We start from the raw sequence: 14260 nt of genomic DNA on the forward strand, positions 1-14260 counted from the left end.
GGTATATACCACTATCCCCAGCCCGCTCCCACCTCCCAACCCCAGAAAGTCCAGTTGTGGCACCAGCATAAGGTTTGGGGTCCCCATCACTAATGGAGGGCCTCAGGTAGAACACTTAACATGCCTGAGATCCAGTTTCCCCATCTGTGAAACTGGAGGACAGCCAGCACCCAGAGGATGAGAATTCGAGGAGTCAGCATTAATGAAATGGCCCAGCAAGTAACAGCTCTCACGGAGCAGAAATGTCTGCTGTTCCCCCAAACATTGCTCACCTGGCTCAACTGCTGGGCCCTGGGTCTAAATCACCCTCACCCTTAAGGAACATCTTCAAAGCTTCCAAGTAAAGAGGAAAACTCCCCACGGATGTGGGAATGCTTCTCCCCTGGCCCGCCCCAGCATGAGACAGCTCCTAGGAACAGCAGCAGGGACACAGGGAATCCAGCAAACACAGGAAAGTAGAGGGAGATGTGAGGAGGGGCAGCTGGAGGATGAAATGGGGAGCTGGAACAGGCCAGGCACCAAGGCGGGCACTGGGTGGCCAAGGAGAAATGGAGATATAGAAGTAGCCAGAGCCCCAGGAAATGGTCAGGACCAGGCTGGGTCATGCAGCTGCCTGACTACACCAGCCTCCTTGGTCAGTGGGAGAGTAGACTTTGGGACACTACTCTATATCCCACACAGATGCTGGGAGGAAGCTGACCCCAGAGAAAAATAACTGCCCCTTCTCCCAAGCCAAACTGAGAAGTAGGACGGTGCTGCTTTGCAGCAAGGGCCTGTAGTGGACACTGGCAATGTGTATGAGAAAGAGGAGGGGAGCTTGCCCTTGAGTGTGGGGCTGTGGGTAGGGGTGTTCGTGTGTCCTGCATACCCACACAACCCAGCTCCTTGACCTCAGGGCTGCTCCATGTCACAAAGGTATCAATGGTTCCCCAAGTTGAGCCAATATCCTCCCCTGGTCTGTCCAACTCCAGGAGGGGGCACCTGCTCAGCTCTGCTTAAGCTGCTGGTACAGATTTGGGGAACAGAGAACCAGAGTCCATAATGTCCTGCAAGTGAGTTGGCAAACTCCCTGGCACCCCTCCCTGCAGGTGCTCACCTGGCACTTCAGAAGAAGCTGCACGTCGCAGCAATCCTCTTTCTTGGGAAAGGGGCAGCTTTGGGCTGGGCTGAAACTCTCCATGCTATCAGTCTCAAACCTGCTACCTACCTAGCAGGGGTGGGGCCACATGAGATTGGCCACTGGGGAAACTGACACGTAGCATGTAAGCTGGACCACTGGGCAGATGTCCTGGCCAAGTCAGAGGACACTTTCCTGGCCCCCTACAGCATTAGCCAGCAGGTCAAGGTTGAGACACAGCTGCTGAGTAACTTACATGCTCTCTGACTCTTAAAGAGTTAATTTAACCTCTATGGACACTTTTCTGAAAAAAAGAAAGAAAGAAGAAAGAAAGAAAGAAAGAAAGAAAGAAAGAAAGAAAGAAAGAGAAAGAAAGAAAGAGAAAGAACGGAAGAAAGAAAGAAAAAGAAAGAAAGAAAGAAAGAAAGAAAGAAAGAAAGAAAGAAAGAAAAGGAAAAGGAGAAGGGAAGGAAGAGAAGAAAGAAAAAAAAGAGAGAGGGAGGGAGGGAGAAAGATGGGAGGCAGAGAGGGAGGAAGGGAATAAAAAATATTCAGAATCAAGGAAAGAGTTATTATCAGTAACAAGAGCAAGGGGTTACCCCCACCGGCCTGGTTGAATGTGTCACCACTTACTAGCTGTGTGACCTTGAGCAATTTAATTAACATCTCTAAGCCTCGATGGCTGATGTCTAAAATCAAGTAATGATGGTACCTACCTCAGAGGTTTGTTTTGAGGATTAAATGATAATCCACCCAAAATGCTTGGCACATTCAACATGTTCAACAAATACTGCCGCACTGACTAGCTAGAGGTGGATATTATGGTCTTTAGTTTGAAATTGAAGCTCGGAGGAGTCAGGTAGCAGGCTGAAGGTCACCAGCCAGACAGTGACGACACCGAGAGCGGTGAGGACCCCTGTCAGCCCTGCCATGGGATAAGTAGCCAGCCCGGTGTCTGATAGTGCCACAAGCACCCTTGGGCAACAAATACATCAGCTGCCACTCAGGCAGAGCCAAGGGGCCCACACCAGGGGCTCCGCACCCTGCGTTCTCACCAGCTGGGTGGAAGTTAGCAGCATCCCAGGACAGCATGACGCCAGATTCCTGGTCCTCCAAATAGACGCAGGGTTTGTCAGAACAAGAGGAAGTGGGCATGGTCCTGCTCCAATCTCACCTTCCACCTCCAATCCCAGACTGAATTTAGGGTAGTTCCAGGGCCTGGGTTGAGGAGCAGAAGGTGCTGTCCTAAGCACTGCTTACCCCTTCACATGTATTCTCACTCTGAGAGTCTCCAGGAGAAACCCCATCTCACCTTCCTGGTTGCCACGATTTCATCTCTAGGCACAAAAAACGGCAACCACCAGCTGTCCAGTGTGTGCCATATGCCAGACACTCTTTTAAGTGCTTTTCATGTGTTAACTCTTTAATCTCATTGCTACTTTGAAAGGGCTCTGTTTCCTTATGTTTTAAATAGAGAAGCTGCGGCCCAGAGAAGTTAAGTAACTTGCCCACAGACACACAGCTGATGACTAGCAGTGCTTAGGTTCACATCTAGGCAATCTGACACAAAAGCCTAGGATTTTTTTTTCAATAATTCCAAATTTGCAGAAAAATTGAAAGAACAGTACAAAAAATGTCTATAAACCAATTATTAACATTTTGCCCTGTTTTTGTTTTACCATTCTTTCTCACTCTCTTGGCTATTTGAATATTTGAGAGTACATTGCTGACATGTTCCTTTACCCCTAAATGCTTCAGAGTGGAAATCCTGAGAATAATAACATTCAGTTACAGATTCAAGATACGATTATCCAATTCGGGAAATTTAACACTGATACAATGCAAAGTGCTACTCTTCAGACCTTATTAAAATTTCACCAACTTCCCAAGAATATTCTTCTTGGCTACTATTTTTTTATGGTGCAGAATTTTCATGTCTTTTTAACCTCCTTTAATATTTAATGATTCTTTGGCCTTTGTCTTTCATCATGTTGAAATTTTTTAATAGTGCAGAGTGTTTTTTTCCTCCCCAAATTTCCCTCATTGGGGTTTGTCTGATGTTTGATGTTTCCTCATAATTAAATGTGGGTTGTTCGTTTTGGCAGGAGTCCCCAAAAGGGACGGTACGCTCTCAGTGCATGATGTCAGGAGGTACAGGATGCTGGTTTGCACCAGTTCTGATGATGTTGACCTCGATCATTAAGTGAGGGTGATAACTGCCAAGTTTCCCCACCACGACGTTACCCTCTCTCTCTCTATAATCAGTAAGTGATCTGTGCAGAGATACCTTGAAAATATGCCATAATAATGTAAACAGTGAATATTTATCTAACCAAATTATAATTATTCAGGTCCATCATCCCATATCTGAAACCCTTGGGCCAAATATGTTTCAGCATTCAGATTTATTTAAGAAATATAATGGATGTGTAAAATTTTTTGTAATACAGTACTTAGTTTATTACAGCACATCCCTAGAAGGGTCTTAGCTATCACTCACTAATCAAACATATCAATATTTCTGCAGCTTAATATGGACATTTACATTAAGCAATAAAAATCAGAAGTAGTTTCTCAAAAAAATGAAAATATGTAAATAGCCACTTGCCATCAGACTGTCACCTCTTACTTGAGCAACCCCCAATGCTTCTCTGAATTGAGTGGCACTCGAATGCAGTAGGGGCCAGTTTCCCAGCTCTGCCACTCCTTCTACATTTATTACTTGATTTTCTCTTTCCTTCCATTTCATCATTTATTGGCAGTATGGACTCATGGATTCTTGTTTTTTCCACATTTGATAATCCATTACTATCATTTATTTTGCTCTTCAGACTGTCCTGGATGTGGCCGGTAGGCACATGCTCAAGGTGGCTTCTGTGCCCTTGAAGCATCCCTACTGTCCTTTGTGCATTCTCTCTCTAGCACAAGACATTCTAGGCTCATCTTGTATTTTCCCTGTCCCAGCTCTGCATCCTCATTTCCCTGAGGGGCCCTGATTCCTTATAGAGGAGAATGTTATAGAACCTGAGGTCTGGGCACTGCTCATGAATACTGGTGTGACATTGGTTCAGTGTGGAGGCTGTGCTTCTAACCACTGTGCATCCCACCTCTGATGCTGTGCACCTGCTTAGTTTCCCTCCTCACAGGGACATCTAGACTACAAGCTGTCAAATCTGAGGTACAACTACAGAGTGGGTTCATCATCATGATAGCTTACATTTTGGGTCCTACTCCTGGCTTGGTTTTTCCTGGTCTTTGTCACTCTTGTTTGCTCCTCTTTTAACACAATCTACTCTGCTATTTTAACCAGTCCACAGCTCATCTCTCCCTAAAGGCAGCCAAAGATACACCTTAAAGCTCCCATTTGCCTTGCTGTGGCCAACAGAAAGGTCATTAAGAAGTATCAGGTCATTAGTAAAACAGATTCCCATTTTCCAGCGGGACCTAGTGAATACAGTATGAAGGTAGAAGAGAGAAGGAACAAATGAATGTTCAGTCTTAACTCCACTGTGGACATGGCAGCCTGTCCTCTTGGGGTATAGGCTGAAATCTCTGAAGATCAGTGTTTGTCTAGAGGGATGTGTGCATACATGTATATGTGTGAGTTAGGCACTTAATTATCTTACCTGGTGGGGAGCCCTTGACAGAAATGAGACAGGGAGTTGCAACTCTCACCCTGGACCGGCACTCCAAAGCACTGCCCCATGCCTTCCAGGGAGTTACTCTCGACCTTGCTCTCCAATATCCCGTGGCCACTGCCCCATGACTATTTACCTTTTATGTCATTAAACTTAAGCTGGATGGCAATTCAGATTCTCAGTCACACTAACTACATTTCCAGCACTTGCACAGGTCCAGACCCCTCTTTTATCATAGAATGTCCAATCAGACAGTAATGTACTGGGCTGAAGAATTCAGACACTGTGGACATCATGGCAATGTGAAGGACACCTTCTGTGAAGGCCATGAACCTGAGGCCTAGAGAAGCAGGAGCCCTCAGACAGCAACTGGAAGCCAGCTAAACTGGCAAAGCAAAATCCTTCCATTGCCCCTCTTTGCCTAGTGTCTGTCACACATAGAGAAGCTGGTTTTTAGCACATGGGGAGAAGGGTCTGCAGTAGAGGCCTCAAGGGTTTGGAGCTCATCTCATTTGCATGCAAAGAACAGAGAACCTGGGGCATCTAGCTTACAGCATCACTCCTTCCTGCCCTTAATGTCAATGTCACTCAGGTGGACCTTTCCTGACCACCTGCTTCAAAGTAGCAACCCCGCCATCCCTCACACCTTCCATCCTTTCCTGCTTACTTTTTCTTAGCACTTGACACTCTCTGGCACTGTGCGGATTCTACTGACTCACATTGTTTATTGTCTGTCTTTTCTATGAAATGTAGGTCCATGCAGGCAGGGCATGCGTTTCGTCCATTTCTGTATCTTAGCCCCCAGAGCTGCACCTTGATTTCGGCACCTGTGTGATAATTGTGTGCTCAGTGATTGAGTGTAACTACAGTTAATGCATCTTTGTAAGCCTCAAGCAATCCCTCCTAGAACCACTTTAAGGGTAAAATATTACACATATTATCCTCCAACAAAACTAAACTACCTCTAAGTGGTCAAAGGAACGATTTTCTCTCTCCCCACCTCCTCTGCCTCCCCATGTGTGTATGTGCACGCACACACACTCACACGTGCACACACACACACACACACACACACACAAGCTTTCTGACTTAGCAGGTGCTAGTCCCAGAATATTTTTGTGCAGCAAACACTAATATTCCCAGCAAATTCTTACTTCTCCTTTGATTCTCAACACAAATGCTGCCTCCTCTGGAAAGTCAGCCCTGACTCCTGTAGACCGACCAGGGGACCCATGACACCCAGGACACAGTGCATGTCCTACAGAAATCCAGCCACTAGAATTGCCTGTTAACTCCCTTCCTGGGTTGAGTTCCCCTGGACTGGGATTGGATTATTTCGTGAAGTCTTTGTTGAATCTATTCTAATTCTGAATAAATTGCATATTTCTGTAGCAACCCCAGTAGCACCCCAACAGCTTAGAAATGTTATTTGGTGCATACAGTTTAGTTGGGTCTTTACAACCCCTGTGAAGCCTAAATGACTGCGATCCCTACTGGAAGCTCTTATTGTCTGACCTCACACACTTTTCTTGGCTCTGGGGTCCCGAAATGTTCTATGACTAGCCCCAGGCAAAGTCGAACAGTTTATTTGCAACGTCTCAACATAACGTTTTCTTTATACATCCAACCAATGGTAATCTGACCTGTAAAGGGCTCTTTCAATATGATAGCAATGTTGTTTATTCTTGACAAAATAATGAATATGCCTGTGTCTGCTTCTTTGCCCCAAGCTAACTGTTAGGTTAAAAATAAATATGCAACACGTAGCTTTTTTTTTTTTACAGAGTATTAAGATTCATTCATTTATTGACTCACTCATTAAATATATATATGTCATCTATATATTATCATTAGCAATGATTATTTCAGTAATACAAAGACAAATCAATCATGAATCCGGCAGGCTGTCTGTAGTCTGTCTGAAGAAATAAATTATTCAAATAAAATATAAATATAATGAAGAATGAGCTAAATGATGTAAGGTGGAAATAAGGTGTTTGAGAAAATACTGTTTCTAATTGAGAGGATCTGTTTGCTAAAGGACAACCAGCAGCATTAACAATAGCTCAGTGTTAAAGGAAAGAGTGAGACGTTTGTTTTAATTGGTAGAGAAACAGAGAAATTTAAGATACCTGAGGAGTTTGCCCACTGGCCTTCCCTTACACAGTAATGCAGTGTCTCCCCTTGTCTTCTCCCTGGGCCGCACCACTCGCCTCCACCACAGCTCCGTCCTGTCCACACTCAGTGAGGCTCTAAGTCTCCTGGTGGGTGTGCATGTGGGCAGAGCAGAGGGTGGAGGGAGAAGCTGTAGTTTGAAGACACCATCCTCAAAATTCTGATGTACTTCCCTGCTGACATGATGCCAGAAGTAAATTCTCTGCCTTTCTTTTTCAAACCCTAAAGTGAGAATATCAAATCAATCCCCAAATGCCCAAGATAAATGATTTGTGCAACCTTGATATAACTTTTAAAAGTGGCAAACAATTGCTTCATAAGATAAATGCATTTATAAGTTTAATTTCTGGGCAAACGCATACATAAAACCACATGTGTTTCTGTGAAATGACATTCACATAACCTTAAAAATAACAATAAATCATGAATTCTCAAAAAAATAAATAAATAAAGTATGCTATGTTACCAGTCCCTAATGGGGATAGATAGATAAATAAATCAGTAGACTAACAAAAAGCATGCTCTGATTTTTTGCTTCTGGTTAGACATGGCTGGTTAAAAATCATTTGCATTGTAAATGTTCTTGTTTCCACACTAAGTTTATGCTTCCTGCCACTGTGAAGTCTCTTCGCTCACCTCCACATAGTGGAGCTAAGATGAACACTTCCACCTCTTTGTTTACTTGCCTTGTCCTGCTGAATAATTCACTGCTTGATGCAGGAATTTCCAGGGGCTGCAGAGCAGAGCTGGGACCTGGGGAAGGTGGTAAAGCCCAGAAGTGCCAACTTTTTGCCTTTAATTAAAATTCCTGCCCAGCACTGATCCCATGCTCCAGCCAGGGGAACAACCCCTCCACAACATTCTACATGAACCCAAACAGCTTTACAAGCCTCCAAGCTGGCTTCCCCTACTCCACCCCACCCCCATGTTCCTGCCAGCCTTGTGTAGTGTGAAATGCTTTATAAATTAGAACAATTTATAGAGAATCATGTTGACAGACAGCAAAGGCTGTCAAAAGCAACAACAACAAAAAATCATGCAGGGTATGCCAAGTCTCCGGCATCACTGACTGGATATGCAGAATGGAGAAATTTAAGTGAAATTTGAGAATGTGCCTTTTACAACTCAGTCACACTCATGAGAATGGTCTTGAATGTCCACACCTCTCACCTGGACAGGTCAATCCAAGAGGAGTCAAATGCATCCTTCAGACACTTTCAGCACCAGGGTTTAAAAACACATTTTCATTGAACAAGCATTCACTGCACGTTGGTTAAGTGTGAAGCCCTATACTGGGGATGCAAAGGTAAGTCACACACAACCCTGTCCTCGAGAACTTTACAGCTTACTGGGAAAGACAAGTCAACAGGCAAGTGCTAAACATTGAGATAAAGTGTAGAGGCAGAGAAGTGCAGGGTTCTTTAAGTTCTCACGCTTATGTTAGTGGCAAAAGAACTTATGTTTATTTTATGCAAGTTTAGTGAGCAAAATCTGACTTGAATTACCAAAACAGAAAGTCCCCTAATCAATCAATTCCTAGACAAGCCAAGTAATGGACTCAGAATGCCTTGAATGAAGGGAATGTGTCCCCTTGAGAAAAGAATCCACTACATTGCCAAAATTTCTGCTGTTAATATTTACCCCAGTGTTCCCTAAAGCAACCTATGGCTATTTACCAAGATGACTGTGAACTGGGGGAAGTGAAAAAATCTGACTTTGGGGAGTTACTGGACAATGGCTCTGACCTAACATTAATTCCAGGAGACCCTAAACATCACTGTAGTTCTCCAGTCAGAATAAGCACTTATGGGGGCCAGGTGATCAATGGAGTGTTAACTGGGGTCTGATTCATAGTGGAGTCCATCGTGTGGCTATTTCCCCAGTTCCAGAATGCATAATTGGAATAGGCATACCCAGAAACTGGCAGAATCCCCACAATGGTTCCCTGACTTGTGGAGTGAACGTTATTATGATAGGAGAGAGAAATGGAAGCCACTAGAACTGCCTGTACCTAGGAAAACAGTAAACCAAAGCAATTACTGATTCCTGGAGAGACTGCAGAGATTGTGCCACCACCAAGGACTTAAGGGATGAAGGGGTGGTAATTCCCACCACATCACCTTTCAACTCACCTATGTGGCTCATGCAGAAGACTGATGGGTCTTGCAGATGGCAGTAGAGTATCACAAACTAAACCAGGTAGTGACTCCAGTTGCAGCTGCTGTAACAGATGTGGCTTCATTGCTTGAGCAAATTAACATCCCCAGGTGCCTGGTATACAGCTATTGATCTGGCAAATGCTTTCTTCTCCACTCCTATCCATGAAGCACCAGAAGCAGTTTGCCTTCAGCCATCAATTCCAGCAATATACCTTCACTGACTTACCTAAAGGGGATATCAACTCTCTAGCCCCATGCTATAATTTAGTCTGCAGGAATATTGGTCACCTTTATCTTCCGTAGGCCATCATGCTGGGCCACTACATTGATGATATGCTGACTGAGCACAGTGAACAAGAAGTAGCAACTACTCTAGACACTTTGGTAAAACATTTATGTTTTAGAGGGTGAGAAATAACCCCACAATAATTCAGTGTCCTTTTGCTATAATAAAAGTTGTAGGGACCTAGTGATCTAGGCCATGGTGAAATATCCCTTCTATAGTGAAGGGACACATTGCTGTATCTGGTATTCCCCTACTCCCAAAGAAGAGGTACCACACCTAGTGGGACCTCTTTGGATTTTGGAGGCAACATGTCCTCATTTGAGTGTGTTACACTGGTTCATTTACTGAATGACCCAAAACGTTGCTAGTTTTCAGTGAGGCTCTGAACAAAGAAAGCTGTTCAACAAGTCCAGGTTGCTGCACAAGCTGCTCTGCTACTTGGGCCATATGACCCAGCAGATCCAATGGTGCTTGAAATTTCAATGGCAGGCAAATGCTGTTTGGAACTTCTGCCACACCCCTATGGGTGAATCACATTATGTACCCTAACATTTTGGAGCAAAGCCCTTCCATTCTCTTTGGATAATACTCTCATTTTGAGAAAATAGCTTTTGGCTTGCTACAGGGTCTTAGTGAAGATTGAATGCTTAACCAGGGGCCAACAAGATACTATGCAACCTTGGCCACACATCATGAACTAGGTGCTGTCTGACTCACCTAGCCAAAAATTTGGGTTAATTATCAAATAAAGCAGTAAACATGAGATTGGGCTCCTCGGCTGCCTCAGCCTTCCCCAGCCTAAGTATAAGAGGCCAAGTTTTTGGGAAGATGATGGTGGAATAGGAGGACCCTAGGCTCACCTGCTCCCACAAATACAACTTGATAACTATCAACTCCTCCTAAATACCCCAGAAATCAACCTGAAGACTGGCAGAACAAACTCCACAAATAAAGATAGAGAAGAAGCCACATTGAACAGGTAGGAGGTGTGGAGACACAGTTTGGGTGAGAAATGAATCATGGCCACTGCCATGGGAAGGGGACTGCAGTTGCTGAGGGCAAGAGACATAATAGCACACAGGGGAACCCAAACGGAGAAGACAAATCCCCGTAGCAATTGGCTTGGAAAGTGAGAAGGTCCGGATTTTGTGAGTTCTTACAACCAGCTGGGCTTAAAGCCTGGAGTTTTAAAGCTCACTGGGCTTGGCTAGGATAGAGCTCCAAGGGCACTGCACTGCTTGTTCTTGGAGAGAAAGCAGGGCAAATAGCCCATGAACATACAGCATGAAAACAGTGATCTAACAAGCACCTGGGGCACACAGTGGGGAGGTTATCTGCTCATCTCAGAGCATGTCCAAGAAAGGCAACATTTACAGAGATACCCTTCTGGAAACAAAGGCATTGGCAGGTGTCATTTCCCTCCCTTGCCCCTCAGCATAAGCACAGAGCCACCTATAGGAACCAGTGCAGTCCCAATACTCATGACCTAATTTGCTTACACCAAGTCCTGTGCCCCCGTGCTCTGATGGAACTGTCCTTCCCAGCCACACTTGCCTCAATCCCAGTGCCGTGAGCCTCCTCCCTCAGAAGACCAGCCCAAATCCCTGCCAACACCATGTCTTTGACCTGGGAGTTTTGTAGAGCCTCAGTTCCAGTGGTCATAGTGACAAGTCTCATTTCATAGGCAGACCAGACCACACTTATTTAAAACATGCCACACATTCAGACCAGGGACCAAGCACTGCCCACAACAGGTAAAGAGAGCCTCTGAAGATGACTGGCCTGAGGATAAAGTGGTCAGGACACAACAACACAGTGCATGCAACACACATTGGAGACACTCTTAGAAATACCAGATCCTAGGGCATAGGGAACAATGCACTGCAGGGTACTACAGGACCTCTTCTTCATAAGGCCATTACCCTCAAGAACAGGAGACATAGCTGATTTTCCTAACACAGAGAAACAGGCAGAGACTTAGACAAAATGAAAAGACAGAGAAATTTGTCCCAAATGAAAGAACAGACCAAGGCCACGGCCAGAGATCTAAGTGAAAAAGATATAAGTAATATGCCCAACAGAAAATTTAAAGTAATGATCATAAAGATACTCACTGGACTTGAGAAAAGAGTAGAAGACATGAGTGAGACCCTTAACACAGAGATAAGGAATAGCATAGCAGAATAAAAGGTTCAATAAGCAAGATTAGAAACTGCTGTTGATGGAATGAACAGCAGGGTAGAAGAAACAGAGGAACAAATTAGTGACCTAGAAGACAGAGTAGTGGAGAGTAATCAAGCTGAACAAAAGGGAAACGAGTTATGCAAAATGAGAATAGACTTAGAGAACTCAGTGACTCTAGCAGACATATTAACGTTCATATTATAGTAGTCCCAGAAGAAGAGAGAGATAAGGGGCAGAAAATGTATTTGAAGAAATAATAGCTGAAAACTTCCCTAATCTGGGTGAGGACACAGTTATCCAGATCCAGGAGGCACAGAGAACCTCCAAAAAAACAGCAAAAACAGATCCACAACAAACATATTGTAACTATAATGACAAAACGTAGTGATAAAGAAAAAATTGTAAAGCAACAAGACAAAAGAAGGCAGTTACATACAAGGGAAAACTGATAAGGTTATCAAAGGGTATTTCAGCAGAACCTTCCCAGACCAAAAAGAGTGGCATGATATAGTCAAAGCACTAAAGGAAAAAAATCTGCAGCCAAGAATACTCTATCCAGCAAGGCTCTCATTCAGAATAAGAAGAGAGAGAAAGAGTTTCCCGGACAAACAAAAACGAAAAAAGTTCATGACCACTAAGCTAGCCCTGCAAGAAATATTAAAGGGACTCTCTAAGTGGAAAGGAAAGATCAAAAGTGACAAAATACATTAAACTATGGTGACTAACATAATAAAATTTAAAAAAAATTAAAAAATGTGACAAAATAAAGGTAGGAAGCACAAAAAGAGTAAAAATAAATATTTCTGTAAAAAATCAGTCAAGGAACTTATAAAATAAAAAGATATAAAATATAACAACATATACCTAAAATGTAGGGGGGAGAGGAGTAAAGAATGGGTTCAAACTTAAAAGACCACCAACTTAATATAGCCTGCTATATGCAGAAGAGGGTATATAAAAACCCAATAATAAGCACAAATCAAAAACCCCTAGTAGATATGCAAATAATAAAGAGAAAGAAATCCAAATATATCACTAAAGAAAACCAGCAAACCAAAAAAAGAGAAGAAAGGATCAGAGAAATTCTTCAGAAACAACCACAAAACAAGTAATAAAATGGCAATAAATACATTTCTATCAATAATTACTCTGAGTGTAAATGGGCTAAATGCCGCAATGAAAAGACATAGGGTGACAGAACAGATTAAAAAACAAGACCTATCTATATGCTGCCTAGAAGAGACTCATTTCAGAAGGACAGTATATAATAATAAATGGGACAATCCAACAAGAAGATATAATTGTAAATGTGCACCCAAAATGGAAGCACCCAAATACATAAAATAGTTTATAACAAACATAAAGGAACTTAACTGATAATAATACAATAATAGTAGGGGATATTAACACCCCATTTACATCAATAGACATATCATCTAAACAGAAAATCAGTAAGAAAACAATGGCTTTAAATGACATACTGGACCCGATGGGTTTAGCAGACGTACTCAGAACAGTCCATCCTAGACCTGAAGAATACACATTCTTTTCAGGTGTATATGGAACATTTTCCAGAATAGATCATATATTATGCCACATAACAAGTCTCAACAAATTAAAAAAAGAAGTCATACCACGCATCTTTTCTGACCACAATGCAATGAAACTAGAAATCAACCACAAGAAAAAAATCTGGAAAGACCCACAAATACACGGAGGTTAAATAACATGCTACTAAACAATGAATAGGTTAACCAAGAAATCAAACAAAAAATCCAAAACTATACAGAAACAAATGAAAATGAAAACACAATGGTCCAAAACCTTTGGGATGCAGCAAGAGCTGTTCAAAGAGAGAACTTTATAGCAATTCAGGCCTACCTCAAGGAGCAAAAAAATCTCAAATGAACAGCCTAAACTTACACCCAACAGAGCTAGAAAAAGAATGACAAGAAAACACAAAACTATCAGAAGGAAGAAAATAATAAAGATTAAAGCAGAAATAAATTATATAGAAACTTAAAAAACAGTAGAACAGATTAAAAAAAACCAGGAGATGTTTCTTTAAAAAAATAAACAAAATTCATAAATCTCTAGCCACACTCATTAAAAAAAAGCAAAGAAAAAGGACTCGACTAAAAAAGAGGAGGAAAGAGGAGAAATAGAATGGGGGGTGCCTGGGAGGCACAGTCGTTAAGCGTCTGCCTTCGGCTCAGGGCGTGATCCCAGCGTTCTAGGATCCAGCCCCACATCAGGCTTCTCCGCTGGGAGCCTGTTTCTTCCTCTCCCACTCCCTTGCTTGTGTTCCCTCTCTCACTGGCTGTCTCTCTCTGTTGAATAAAATAAATAAAATCTTAGAATGGATTCCCTAATTTCTCTTTCTTCAGTCTCATTGTTCGTGTATAGAAATCCAACTGATTTCTGAGCATTGATTTTGTATCCCGCCACATTACTGAATTGCTCTATAACTTTGAATAGTTTGGGTGTGGATTCTTTTGGGTTTTCCATATAGAGTATCATGTCATCTGTGAAGAGAGAGAATTTGAGTTCTTCTTTGCCGATTTGAATACCTTTTATCCCTTTTTGTTGTCTGATTGCTATTGCCAGGACTTCTAGTACTATGTTGAGTAATAATGGCGAGAGTGGGCATCCTTGTCGTGATCCTGGTCTTAAGGGAAAGGCTTTCAGCTTTTCCCCATTG

Source organism: Ursus maritimus, unplaced genomic scaffold (assembly GCF_017311325.1).
Source record: "Ursus maritimus isolate PB19 unplaced genomic scaffold, ASM1731132v1 scaffold_1, whole genome shotgun sequence".
Taxonomy (NCBI): domain Eukaryota; kingdom Metazoa; phylum Chordata; class Mammalia; order Carnivora; family Ursidae; genus Ursus; species Ursus maritimus.